This window comes from Microcaecilia unicolor, chromosome 6 (assembly GCF_901765095.1).
Source record: "Microcaecilia unicolor chromosome 6, aMicUni1.1, whole genome shotgun sequence".
In the NCBI taxonomy this organism is placed as follows: Eukaryota; Metazoa; Chordata; class Amphibia; order Gymnophiona; family Siphonopidae; genus Microcaecilia; species Microcaecilia unicolor.
In genome coordinates, this window is record NC_044036.1 from 49,545,673 (window position 1) to 49,559,374 (window position 13,702).

Genomic DNA, 13,702 nt, shown 5'->3' on the forward strand with positions numbered 1-13,702 from the left:
AAAGATATATTTAGTAACTAAGGGCCCCCACTACCCCAGTGGTAGTGCTGATTTGGTGCAAGCTACCCACAAGCCAGCCCTACTGCTGCTTAGTAAAAGGGCCCCTAAAGTGTTTTAAAAAATGTTGACCGCCACTGGCTGAATATCAACCAGTTTGTGTTTGTCATTCCTTGGTTCCTTTTTATTTATTTCTTTTTATCGGCCCACCCCTACTTCTTTTTTGTTTATATTTTTTCATAGGGGATTCTTTTTCTCTGTTGTGGTGTTTTGTTTTGTTTTATAGTATCAAGTCACCAGTGGTGCTGCGATACTCCTGCTATTGAAATGAGGAGGAAAGGCTGAAGCAGCTAGGGCTCTTCAGCGTGGAGAAAAGACGGCTGAGGGGAGATATGATAGAGGTCTGTAAAATAATGAGTGGAGTGGAACGGGTAGGCGTGAATCGCTTGTTTACTCTTTTCAAAAATACTAGGACTAGGGACATGCAATGAAGCTACAAAGTAGTAAATTTAAAACGAATCAGTGAAAATTTTTCTTCACTTAATGTGTAATTAAACTCTGGAATTTGTTGCCAGAGAATGTAGTAAAAGCAGTTAGCTTAGTGGAGTTTAAAAAAAGGTTTGGATGACTTCGTAGAGGAAAAGTCCATAGCCCATTATTAAAATGGACTTGGGGAAAATCCACTGCTTATTTCTAGGATAATCAGCTATACCGTGTACTCTCTGTGGTAAACAATACTCAGTCTGTGTAACAACCACGTTTAAACATTTTTTCCCCTTATCTTTCTTTTTTCGAGGATCGTCAGATAATCCTGCTGCTCTCATCATATGAACACAGTGTTCAACTTTTAGAATCCACAAATGGAAATGGTTGAGGTGCAAATCGTCATTGATCAACCCTTTATTTATATATATATATTATTTAATGTTTAGTTTTCTTGAAATCTTTAACAGTTTTCTCAATTTAATTAGAGAATCATATCAACACTTATCTTTGAATTGGCAGCATTTTTAGACAACAGGAGAACCTCCGCCAACATGGCCAAGTTTCGATGTCTTCCTCAGGGAAGAGGTTCTCTAAAAAACAGAAATCAGTTATACAATCCCTGAAATTCAACTTGCTGCTTTCCTAAATGTAGTAAAAATTGCCTATGGTGAGAGCAGTAGGATTATCTGACGATCCCCGAAAAAAGAGAGAAAAGGAATAAAAAATGTTTAAACGTGTTTGTTACACGGACTGCGTATTGTTTACCACAGAGAGTTATACTATTGAAATGAATTAACAGAAATAAGAGAAATATACGTATGAGCTATTTTGATGTTTGGGACACGGTATAATTGATTATATTAGAGAAGTCCCCACATATAAAATAGTGGTCAGTCCAATTGAATATTTCTAGGATAAGCAGCATAAAATGTATTGTACTTTTTTGGGATCTAGCCAGGTTCTTGTGAAACAGGATGCTGGGCTTGATGGACCTTTGGTCTGTCCCAGTACAGCAGCACTTATGTACTTAAGTTCCATGCCCCTATTTTTATAAAACCACAGTCTCTTTTTAAACAAAAAAATTCACAACTTAGCTCATTCAACAGCATGAAAAGTGTTATTTAGCTAAACATTTTGGTGGAATTATACTGATGGCACTTGTCCCCTGTTCATATCTAATGGAGAAACTGGGGAATATAGAACATATTTGCACACCAGTTAAGACACTCAGCTCTAAAATGAGAAAAAACAGCTTAATGATTAAAAGTAGGAAAGCAACTGTACAAGTGCAGCATGCCATCTGTAAAAGACAAAAAAAAATATTCTACTCACACCCTCAGTCAGAAAATGAGATAGATAAAACACACTTCTCCTGCAATTACTAACAGTAGCATCTGTGGGAATACAAAGAACAGAAAGCATGCATATTTCTAACAAATTATGGTTCTTGTTTCTATTTCAAGCTAAATGTTATTTAAATTGGTCTGCTTTATACAAACACACCTTCTCATGTCAAATTAAAATTGTAGTAGTTAGAAATACTGTAGCAAACGCCAATGATTTGATCAGCATTGTGTTCTACATAGTTTAGCTTTATTGTTTTATCATTTATGGGCCCTTTTACCAAACAGCGGTAAAAAGTGGCTTTAACATACCCTTACACGGGTCTTGCCTGCATCCTAAGGCCATTTTTACCGCTGGGGTAAAATGATCAAAATCCTATTATTTGTTTTAATAGCCACGCTCTGGTTTTGCCATTAGCACAGGGCCATTAAAGCAGATTAGTGTGTGAACCCCTGCCGCCACGCATTATGTAGGTGGTAAGGGCTCAAATGTTAATCAGTTAGCTTGTGACAATGTAGCTGGGTTAACTGATTAGCACAGAACACGGCCATTTTTCATCCTCAGAAACGGCCCTTGCACGGAAAAAAAATCAAATTTATTTTTTAGCGTGTGAGTGGCAGCACATCCCGAAATTACCGTGGGATGCCTCAGAGAGCCCCACCATCCGTTGCTGTGATAAGCACGTATTAGTGCTTACCGCAGCTTTGTAAAATGGCCCCTTAATGAGTGAAGATATAAAAGTGAACCTTTTAGCAATGCCCCACTGTAGGTCATAAAGGGCAATTGATATTCAGCTCTCAAGGTAATCTTGTACCGTACGGTAAAAAAGTCACTGTTGAAAACAACAACTCGGGCATTCGGCACACACTCAGACGTATCAACCCCCGCCCCCTTCAATACCACACTACAAGCCGTATCTTCGATAGAATTGGATTTATTTTGGCCGCAGCCAGGAACATCAAAATTGTTACAACTTAAACAAATTACATTACATCTTCTACTAATCATTATGCCAGCATGCATTTCTACCCGGGTACACAGCTTCTACACGTAGTTGCATATTCTGGGCCACAGGCCAAGCCGTACCAAGCCCCTGTGGCCCCTGTGCTGTTTTCCAAGCACCCGACGTCACTTGGTGTCTCCCGTTGAAGGAGGCACCTACCACATTTACAAAATGACGTTCTAGGCCTCCCGGCCGCCCAAGCCAGGAGACAAGCTGTATACACGTTGTTTCCTGTTGAAGGAGGCACCTACCACATTTACAAAATGACGTTCTAGGCCTCCCGGCCGCCCAAGCCAGGAGACAAGCTGTATACACGTTGTTTCCTTATAACAAGGCTGCTCACATGCAAGCCTACCATTTGCATCAACTTGATAATTTTCCACACAACTCTTTCTGCAGCAGTAGTTACCCCAAACTTGTAACTGTTATGTGTCAAGCTGCTGTGTACCCATTGCTGGCTGTGCGTAAACATTGTAGTCTAACGCCACAGGCCACGGCAACGACACCTCGTTTGCTGTGGTCCCCCACCCCTCCTAGCTGCGGTCATGCCCTAACGCTATGGCTTGTATCTATTCGCAAGTCATGTGGGATCGTATGACTTTTACTGCACACATGAATGCCTGAAGCATTCCTCCCTTACCTATACCCTGTTTTGGCTACTCTATCGCCCTGGCTCCTCTATCGCCCTGACAACCCAGGCTCTCACTGTTCGGTCTCACTGCTGCCCTTCTATGCGCCCACCGCCTTTCCCTGTGCCTAATGTACATACAAGTGATGAGTGACCGCATATCCAAATCCGCTGCAGCTCATTCTGGATATGGATACCTGTAATAGAATATAATGGGAAGCGACATGTTAGCACAGTGCAAGCAACCATTATCACTTTGCTGTGGATGCCTTAATGGGTCCAATGTACCGCTTGTATACACTAGATGGGTCTGATGTAGCGCTTGTATACATTAGGTCGCCATCGGCCCAGTCTTTTGATGGCCTCTATGGACACTCCTAGCGCTGCCACTGCCGTAGCTGCCCTAATCCTAAATGAGTGGGTACTGTACATAGTGTATGAATCAGCAGGCTTTGTAGCGCTATATAAATGCTAAATAGTAAATAGTAGTAGTAGTTTTAAGTCGGCTTGAAGGTTCAGGACAGGGCATGTTCGTTCCGATCCATTTTGATTTGCGAATAAGTAGGTCAGTTGCCGAAGCTGTAATGGCCGCGTCAAGTATTAAGAGGGACATGCCATGGTGGGCATGCTTGTACGTAGCCACCAACTCGCAGAGCACCATGCAAAGCTAATGAGAATGCACATTTGACTTGACGGCCCTCAAACTCAGTGTCACTTATCTCCTCTAATGATGCAAAGAGACAGCCCATTTCCCTGCCGGTACTGGGTTTTCTTTTACCTGGGTAGGGTACTCCCGGCCTGCCCCATCCTTTCATCAGTCTCGTGACAACAAATGACCTAGATGGATTTTGAACAGCCACCGCTTTGGCGAGAAAACTGATGGCTGCGAACATGATTGAGACCTGGTTTCTGCTAATTCCCTTCATACATGCCGGGGGCCGGGAATATATCAGTACCACCCTTCTCTTCTAAGTGTTGACTATATGTGCGGTTGTGTATCTTGTCCGCGAGGTATCTGTTAACTATCGCAGCATCGGGTCCCATTTCCGGGTCTGCGCTCTAAAAACGAGAAAGAGCATCCACTATAACCTTTCTCCCTGCCTGGTATAAGTTTAGCTGTAATCACTGCGGAACTATCTGTCTGCGCACATAACTTGTGGGAAGTGCATGGCGGACAACTACTGCCATATTGTCTGAGGGAATTACAATTGACTTGTGAGATATGCCAGGTCCCCCCAGGAAACATGATATCCTACGTGGTCCCTGCTGAAACCCGAGCTTGCTGCGCTCCATGCTCCCTGGAAGTAAATCTGCCGCATCTGTAAAGAAAATGCAGGGCTTCCGTGAGAGTGGGTGAATCGTGCCAAAATGAAATCCCATGGGCCAAGAACCTGCTAAATCTCGCTTGATGTCCTGTGTACGTCTGAGATGAAAATGCGCTTTGTTTGTTCCCGATGTTGCTAAAGCTATTGGGAATCACCCTTATTGCGAAGCCTACTGGACCCAGGAGTTCCTGTACCTGCTTCAGCCTTGCTTTTTTACAGTGCCACCTCGTATTCGCCACTCTGGCAAGCTTATCAATTTTGTCAGCTGGCAGTCTGGAACATCTAGTTCCAATTCAATACCTATAACGTAAGGATTCGCCGTGGGCCTACTGTTTTTTCAACGGCTAATGGGATGTCCAATTTCTGTGCCAAGTGGATAAAGACCTGTAACACATCCGTCCACTCTTGTGATTCCCGGACTTTGAACAGGAAGTCCTTCAGATGAGGACCAGAGACCTAGCGGGGGCTAGTTGCTCCACTACCCCATGCACAAACATGCTAAGCTCTTTGAAGTATGCGCACTAGATGTGGCCACACATGGGGACACATTTATCGCAATAAAACCTCTCCTGGAACCTGACACATAACAAGGGAAAGGGCTGTGGGTGTAAAGGCAAGGTGCGAAAAGCCGAATCTCTGTCCACCTTAGCCCAATGTGCCTAGTTGCCTTGCCGCCGAATTATTTGAATGGCATTGTCTACAGATGCATATTGTACTGTACAGCTGCTATGGTCAATGTAGTCATTTACTGATGTTCCTATGTGGCGGGACAAATTACGACTGGGCCTACCTTTCCCCAGCTCCTTCCTTGGTATTATGCCTAGCGGGGACACTGTTGTTGCCTTGAAGGGCGGGTCTTCAAACAGCCCCGCTATGCAGCCTAGCAATAGTTCTTTGGTAATCTTGCCTGCAGCTATCTGTCGATGCATGTGAATCGAGGATGCATTGTTGGGGGAGTGTTGTCACTGTGGTGTTGTCCTCTAATATGGAATCATGCAACCTGATTGGAAACCTGTGGTGATGCACCCGTTCTGTCAGGGTAACGGGCTAACCTTGAAGCTTGATGGCTTCCGGACCCTGTCCTGAGTTAATAGGTTGCTTTCTCCTGTCTCATAAGCTTGATGGGGGGGGAGCGCTAGCTCCCTCAGTACCCTGTCCCGTGTTACTAGATTGCTGTTCCCTGTCTCTGGGGAGCCTGCCTTGCCCTGCAGCATGCCTGCCCGCGCGGGCGTGTCGGGTGCTAGGTGCAATGTCCGCTGCCTCCGTCCTGCCTTTGTCCTGACGCCATTGCCTGACAGGACTACCACTGGTGCTGACCCGATATGAATGGATTGTCTGCACTGCTTTCTTGTAAATTTAATATCTTAGTTAAGCCATGCCTGTCCCCTAAATATCTCATGCGCTTTTAAAATTGTATTCCATATCCCACACCAAGTCCGGGCCCCTTTCCGTTTCCTTCACTATAGTGAGTGTCCTGAGTATGTGAACAGCTGAGTGTCCTAAGTATGTGAACAGCCTACAACCAGTCCATGAAGGACCCGAACATCTTAGGGTCTTATCTGTTACGCTATCCCTGCCTACGGTACCCTCCTCATGCAACTCCCACACAAGGAGGGAGAAGATATCAATCCACCTGTATTGTGAGAACGGTACCTAATGCATCGCTCCTGTGATTAAGTACTCCCACATCCTGACTGGTCCCCTGTGCACCGACCGGTGCCACAACCGCATTCTGTCCTGCCATATTGGGCTCCGTTACCCGTTCTTATTGTCCCATACTGCATATCTAGTTATGTCATGCGTCTGCGCTGGAAGGAGTGTGGTGCTGTCATTAGACTTACCCCTTGCCGGTACTGGCGGTAGCCCTGCAACTATGGAGGTGGAGTCTGCGGTGCTGCTACCTCCCTTGCAGGCCCCCGCACCGTCTGTGCTTGTGGTGTAGGTCCACTGTGACTTCTAAGGTCTGGGGCCGCAGCACTCCGCGTCTTAGCTGGCGGAGTTTTGGTGGGCCGTTTGGCTGGCCTTGCTGGTGCATAGGTCTCCTTCGCACACTACAATGACATTACTGCAATGGAGAGACTAAAAGAATAGACAATTTAAAGCAAAATGACCTCATAATAACCGATTGTGGTGACGCCGGCTTCCCCAATCGCTGCGTGCATCCTATGGTGCCTGTGTAAACTGTACCCTCCTTGCTCACAGCTACATATCCGACTGCGTGCTGTCTGCGCAGTGCGCCCTTCCTTAAATGGCCGGCCTAAGCCCCACGGGCGATGGCTGTTACATTCAAATTTGGCCTGGTAGTCAAAACGGCTGCCGTATGCAAAATGGGCCGCTAAAATTAAAATGGCCGGGCCCCTGTAAATCCGGCAGATAAATCAGTAAGACCAGTGGTCCTTCTGTCAAAATGGTCACCGTTTTCAAATTAGCTGCTTTAGTCCACGTGGCCGCTCTAGTCAAAATGGCCGCTAAGTGCACATGGCCCTCTAGGACTAACACTGTTGTACCAACCCTTCCCCCCATGGACCTGGTCCTAACGGCAGCTGAGAGTAGCATACTGTAACCGATATGTTTGTCTGATGCCCCTAAGTACTGTGTCCCGCTATGCTGGCACCAAACGGTATGATATCAATTGTTCCAGCCTATGCCGTGTGTCAAAGACACATGCGTGCGGTATCCAAGGTGGCCGCTGCGGTTAAATTTGTATTTGGAATGTCCATTCTAGTGAATTTTTGCGCCATAAAACTGGCTGCCTTTTCCAAATTTTACTGCTAGTCGGAATGGGTGGTGTATTGAAAGTGGCCACCGTTTTTACAATCGGCACTCATGCAAATGGCCACCCTATCGAAATTCACCGCTGCCGTACGTGCCTCTGTAGGTTAATGGCCGACTGTATGGGCGGGCAATTACAACGCGTAGAGAAGCGCATGTCCCGCCAATTTGGGACTCCCCCTAAGTGGCCCGCAAGAGAAGACCCTGACTAGCGAGGATCGCAATGTGGACGTTTCTGCAAAAACCCGCATCTCAAATATCGCATGGCAGGCCAATCATACAGACATGGCGCCGGTAAGTAACGTTTAGGATGAAGCGTAGTCGACCGAGTAGAAAACATGGCATGGCCGTAGTGCTGCGTGACATGGGCAGCTTATACAACACTAAATTTTACCGCACTAAATTTTACCGAATTAGATAACACGGTGTCGCCGACCACAATGGGGCTTGTATAGCCCTGCGTGGCCTGGGCGGCTTATACAGCATGAGCGACTTATACTGCACTCATTTTTGCTGCATTACATCGAAAATCTGGTGTGGCCGGCCATAACGGGGCTTAAGGTCCGTCGCCGTAATGGCATGGACGGCTTATACCGCATTAATTTATCGAATTTGATAACACGGCGTGGCCAGCCACAACGGGGCTCAAAGGTCCGTTGCCGTATAGCGCGTAACTGTCGGCCAAGTATTATTGGCCGGCCATCACCGCATCTTAACATGCGGTGTGCCGCTGAGGCAGGAGAAGAGCAAAAATGACGTACCATTAAAGATGTTTTCGTCTCCCTGAGATCGTTTGCGTTTCAGTCAGTGCTGTGCACAAGGTCTTCCAAGTCATGCCTCAGTGCCGTGCTATGCACTAGGTCTGCCGGATCAACCGAAATGGGCCTAGACACGTGTGCCTGTAGAACAATCAACGGCCATAACGGGTTTTAAGGTCCGTCGCCGTATTGGCATGGACAGCTTATAACGCATTAATTTTTCGAATTAGATAACACGGCGTGGCCGGCCACAACGGGGCTCGAAGGTCCGTTGCCGTATAGTGCGTAACTGTCGGCCAAGTATTAGTGGCCGGCCATCACCGCATCTTAACGTGCGGTGTGCCGCTGAGGCAGGAGAAGAGCAAAAATGACTTACCATTAAAGGTGTTTTCGTCTCCCTGAGATCGTTTGCGCCTCGGTTCAGTACTGTGCACAAGGTCTTCCGAGTCATGCCTCAGTGCCGTGCTATGCACTGTGGATTGCGAGCACTGCATGGTCGGCCAAAAACGGCTACCGCGCTGTGGCAAACCCATCTGCCATGCGCCATGGGCAGCGTATGTGGGACTCTAGCCTAGTGCGCGTAATGCCGTGAGATAGGCAGCTAACCCGAGATGGCCAGCCATCCTGGGAAAGCTAAATGGGGGTCGGCAGGAGAAAGCTAAAATGCCTTGCAGCTGCACAAAGTTTTAAATGTCTACATACCGTAAAATTTGTTCTCAATTTGCTGGAATATCGTGCTCTGCTGTAAGAGCTTCTTTAGCTGTACTCTGCACAAGCTCTGCCCAGGGCAGACACAAAACATATGCCTGTAAAAATTTCAGGAGCTGCTGCCCAGGGTTGCTCTTCTCCTGCTTCCAAATTCAAAAGGACTTCCTGTGCAGTTCAAATTCCTCTCTCCTCCTCCCTTGCTCCTCCCCTTCTTTCCTGCCCCCTCCCCTTGCTACCCCTTGTTTCCCTCCCACTACTACCTCTGCTCTCTAGCTAGGCCCTCCCTGTACCCTCCCCCACACTTCTGTCTTCGCTGGCCTTCAGCCCGGTTGTGGTCGGCCCCCCTTTAATGGGTGTGCCTGGTTCTAATCTTGTGAACATTAAAAAAATAATAATACAACACCACCCCACCAAAGATTTTCTTTTTCAACATTTCCTGCCTGAAGACACCCCCACTCCCAACCATTGAGATCAACTCAGAGTCACTCAGGTATATTAGGAAGAGGCATGTAACCTGATTGCATGATTTATGACTGGTTTGATATGAGTTATCAATCAAAATGCAGTGAGCAGTTTCCATACTAATTAAAATGGCAATTAGAATCGATATAGCAGCATAAGGTCAATATTAATTTTAATTAGTTCATTTATTTATTTGAGTACATTTGCTTTCTTGCTTCACCAAAAAAAAAATGTTTCAAGTGAGGTAAAATTAGTTACATAAAGAATTTAAGAATAATCGCCCTCCCCCCCATTTCCTATCACTTCCCATCCCCAAATGCCTGTGTAAACAGCCGTCTCTTGATCTTCTTATAGAAGATTAAATGATCCATCTCTGCCTGTACAGCTAACAGGACTGGGGTTCCACAGCCAAAAGCCCACATTTTTGAATAGCTCTCATGTGTCCATTGTAATTTCATTCTCCCCAGGAGCTACAAAAACACCCAGGGTCGATTTTACTAAGATACATAGGTGCCTATGTGCATACAACACATGTGAAATTGAAACTAACGCCCAGCTACCACGTGCCCTGTGCGGTAATTCCATTTTTGACGCGTGTCCAAAACACACGGCAGAAAGTTTCTACCGCATGGTGTTTACCCGGTGATAATCAGCAGTGTATGCGCGCTGATGATTACCGCCCGGTTAATGCATGAAATCTTACCACTAAGTCGATGGGTGGCGATAAGGTCTCATGCCGAAAATGGATGCGCTGGTTTTAATTTTGCTGCACATCCATTTTCAACCACACAAAAAAAGGCCTTTTTTGCAGGCTCACTGAAAAATAGATCTATGTGCATCCGAAAAACACGCTCCTACACCAGCAAAGGCCATTTTTCAGCGCACCTTAGTAAAAAGGCCCCCTAATGAGAAGAGCAAAGCTGCCTGCTAGGCACACATGGGATCAGTATGCTTTTCAAGTAGTTTAGGCCATCATTATCTAGACATAGTGGATGAAACCAGACTTGGAAAGAAACAGGCAACCAGTGCAGCTCCTTTAGAAAAGGCCTCACATTGATTGAGTTTCTTCTTCAAGATTAACAGCAGCCGTATTGTGGACTATTCCTCAAGTCTATTGATCTGCTTCTGGGCAATCCACAATATATAGACTATTATAGTAATCTCCTCTAGACATAACAAATGCATGGACCAACATAACCAATTCCTCAAGTAGCAAGAAACAAGTAAGCTGTCTTAAAAGGCAAAGCAAAACATGACCAAACTACAGCAGAAACCTGGTCCTCTAACTGTAATCCTTCCTCCAGCGAAAATCCACAAACTTTGAACAACCAGCCTATGAGCAGTTGTGTAGCCAGGCATCGAGGTAGCAACACTCAAGTCGCTCCTTGATCTACTGATCAACAGTGGCTCACACTTTCCGAATTCAAGCTTTAACTAATGTGTTGTCAACCACTGAACTACTGCAGGCAGTTATACCACAGTTACTAAGGAATGAATTTTCAGTTGGTAAATGGGAGTTTATCCATGGCTGCCCCAGGTCTTCTTCAGAAACAGAGACAGCAAAGGGGAAAAAACTGTGATAAGCCTGAGAAGCTTAAGGATTGCATATTAAATCTTTCTTTTCATTGTTTTAATCTATATACAATTCATCTTCAAGTATGCAGGTTAAATATTCCCCATAGGATAGACCTGCAGATGGACTGTCACAAAGGAAACTTTGCAAGACGTTCCCTATCAAGATTGGCTTGCAGGTATGTACTCACAAAGGGCCAAATTTTCAGCAATGATGGCAACCTCAGGGGTCCTTTTACTAAGCTGTGGCAAGAAGTGACCTTAACTCACCCTTATGTGGGGTTTTCCTCACCCATAAAAATGGCCATTTTTTATTTTTTGGGGTTAATGTTACCATTAACACATGGCCATTAAAAAAATTACCACGTGAGCACTTACCATCACCCATTTTGTAGGCAGAAAGAGCTCATTGATATTCCTGCACGACATTGATATTCCTGCAGTTAGTGCACGACAATGTAGCTGTGAATGAATTATTAGCACAGGAACATCCACTCTCCATACTCTGACACACCCCGTCATAAAATGTAACATATTTTTTTCAGTGCATGATTAGCACATACTAATTTGGCAGTTATCACAGAATGCCTGAGCAGGCCCACAGTTCACCATTTTAAACTGCATCAGGTTATGTTAGCAAAAGGACACTTTAGTAATTTAAGTGGTCCTTTTACTAAGATGCACTGAAAAATGGCCTGCGCTGGTGTAGACGCGTGTATTGGATGAGTGCAGGTCTATTTTTCCGTGCACCTGCAAAAAAGGCCTTTTTTCTTGGCCGAAAATGGATGTGCGACAAAATAAAAATTTGGGGCCTATGAATCTTTCCAAACTACATCACCTTGCATTTGTGCACATTAAATTTCATCTGCCATTTGATTGCCCAGTCTTCCAATTTCCTAAGGTCTTCCTGCAATATTTCACAGTCTGCAGTTACCTGATGCTAGGGTCCACCTTAGAAGTAGCACTCAAAAAAAAAGATATAGGTGTTGTTGTAGATAATATGCTGGTATCTTCTGCTCAATTTGCAGCGGTGGCCAATAAAGCAAACAGGATGCTAGGAATTATTAGAAAAGGAGGTGAAAAAGACCAAAATACTATAATGACTATGTATCACTCCATAGTGTGACCGCACCTTGAGTATTGCACTCAGGTCAGGTCGCCATTGTGAAGATGAGGCTATTGTGAAGATGAAGCTCCCACCTCAGGATCCCACGTCCCTCTTTCACTCAGGGTGAGCTGGTTCTCAGTATGCAGATTTTATGCAAATTATTCTACTACCCCTTTCTGCTCAGGGTGACCTGCTTCTCAAAGGCAAACACAGTCAGGTCTCACCAACAGGATACTCTCTTACAAATCTTTTATTCCCCCTTCCTGGGGCACACTTCTTCCAGCTTAAAACACTTTTACAAGCTTAAACAGTCCTTCCAGCTTAAACATTTCTTCCTAGTCAGTTCAATCTTCCAGCTTAAGCACCTGGACACTCAGTCCTTCCTGGCAACATGAACACCCCAGTCCCTCCCTGCAACCCGGACACCCAGTCCGTCCCTGCAACACACAGTTCCCATACCTGGCACTCTAGGGCCTTCTTACCCCAGCCAGCTTCCCTGCTTTGCACACAGTTCACCACCAGTCCAAAGGGCTCAGCCAGTACTTCACATGGGGACCTCCTGCTTCAGCTACCAGCTCTCTTCTTCCGCTGCTAGCTCTCCTCTCCCCCTCACCACTCAGGTGGGGTATTAAGTGTTTAATGGCCAAACAGGACCCAGCCCATAACCTGCTGCACCTGTTTCCACCTTCAGGACTCTCCCCGGTCCTAGCGACCTCCAGCTATACCTCCCCTTACTGGCTCCCTTCAGCAACTCACCCAGCCCTTCTGCCTGGACATTTTAGGGGAACAGCGCCCTCTAGGGGCCTAACCAGGGTAGGACAGCCTCTCCCTTCTCACACCATATTTCGAAAAAGATATAGTGGAATTAAAAGAAGAGCGACCAAACAAGACTTAAAGGAAATTTCCAATGATATCAACCAAAGCCTACATATCATGCACACATGGGCGGACGCTTTTCAGCTGAAACTCAATGCAGAAAAAACCCAATGCCTAATACTCACCTCGCAACATAACACGAACAAATTCAACACCATTAACACACCAAAACTGAATCTTCCAATTTCGGACACCTTAAAAAATCTTGGAGTTACCATTGACCGACACCTAACACTTGACAGCCACGCGAAAAACACAACCAAGAAGATGTTCCATTCAATGTGGAAATTAAAAAGAGTAAAACCTTTCTTCCCAAGGGCCGTCTTCAGCAATCTGGTACAATCAATGGTACTCAGCCATCTAGATTACTGCAATGCACTCTACGCTGGCTGTAAAGAGCAAATAATCAAGAAACTTCAAACAGCTCAGAACACTGCAGCTAGACTCATATTCGGTAAAGCAAAATATGAAAGTGCTAAACCCCTGAGAGAAAAACTACACTGGCTCCCACTCAAAGAACGAATCACGTTCAAGGTATGCACCCTAGTTCACAAAATCATCCACGGAGACACCCCAGCATACAGGTCAGACCTGATAGACCTTCCACCCAGGAATGCTAAAACGTCATCCTGCACATTCCTTAATCTTCAGTTCCCCAACTGT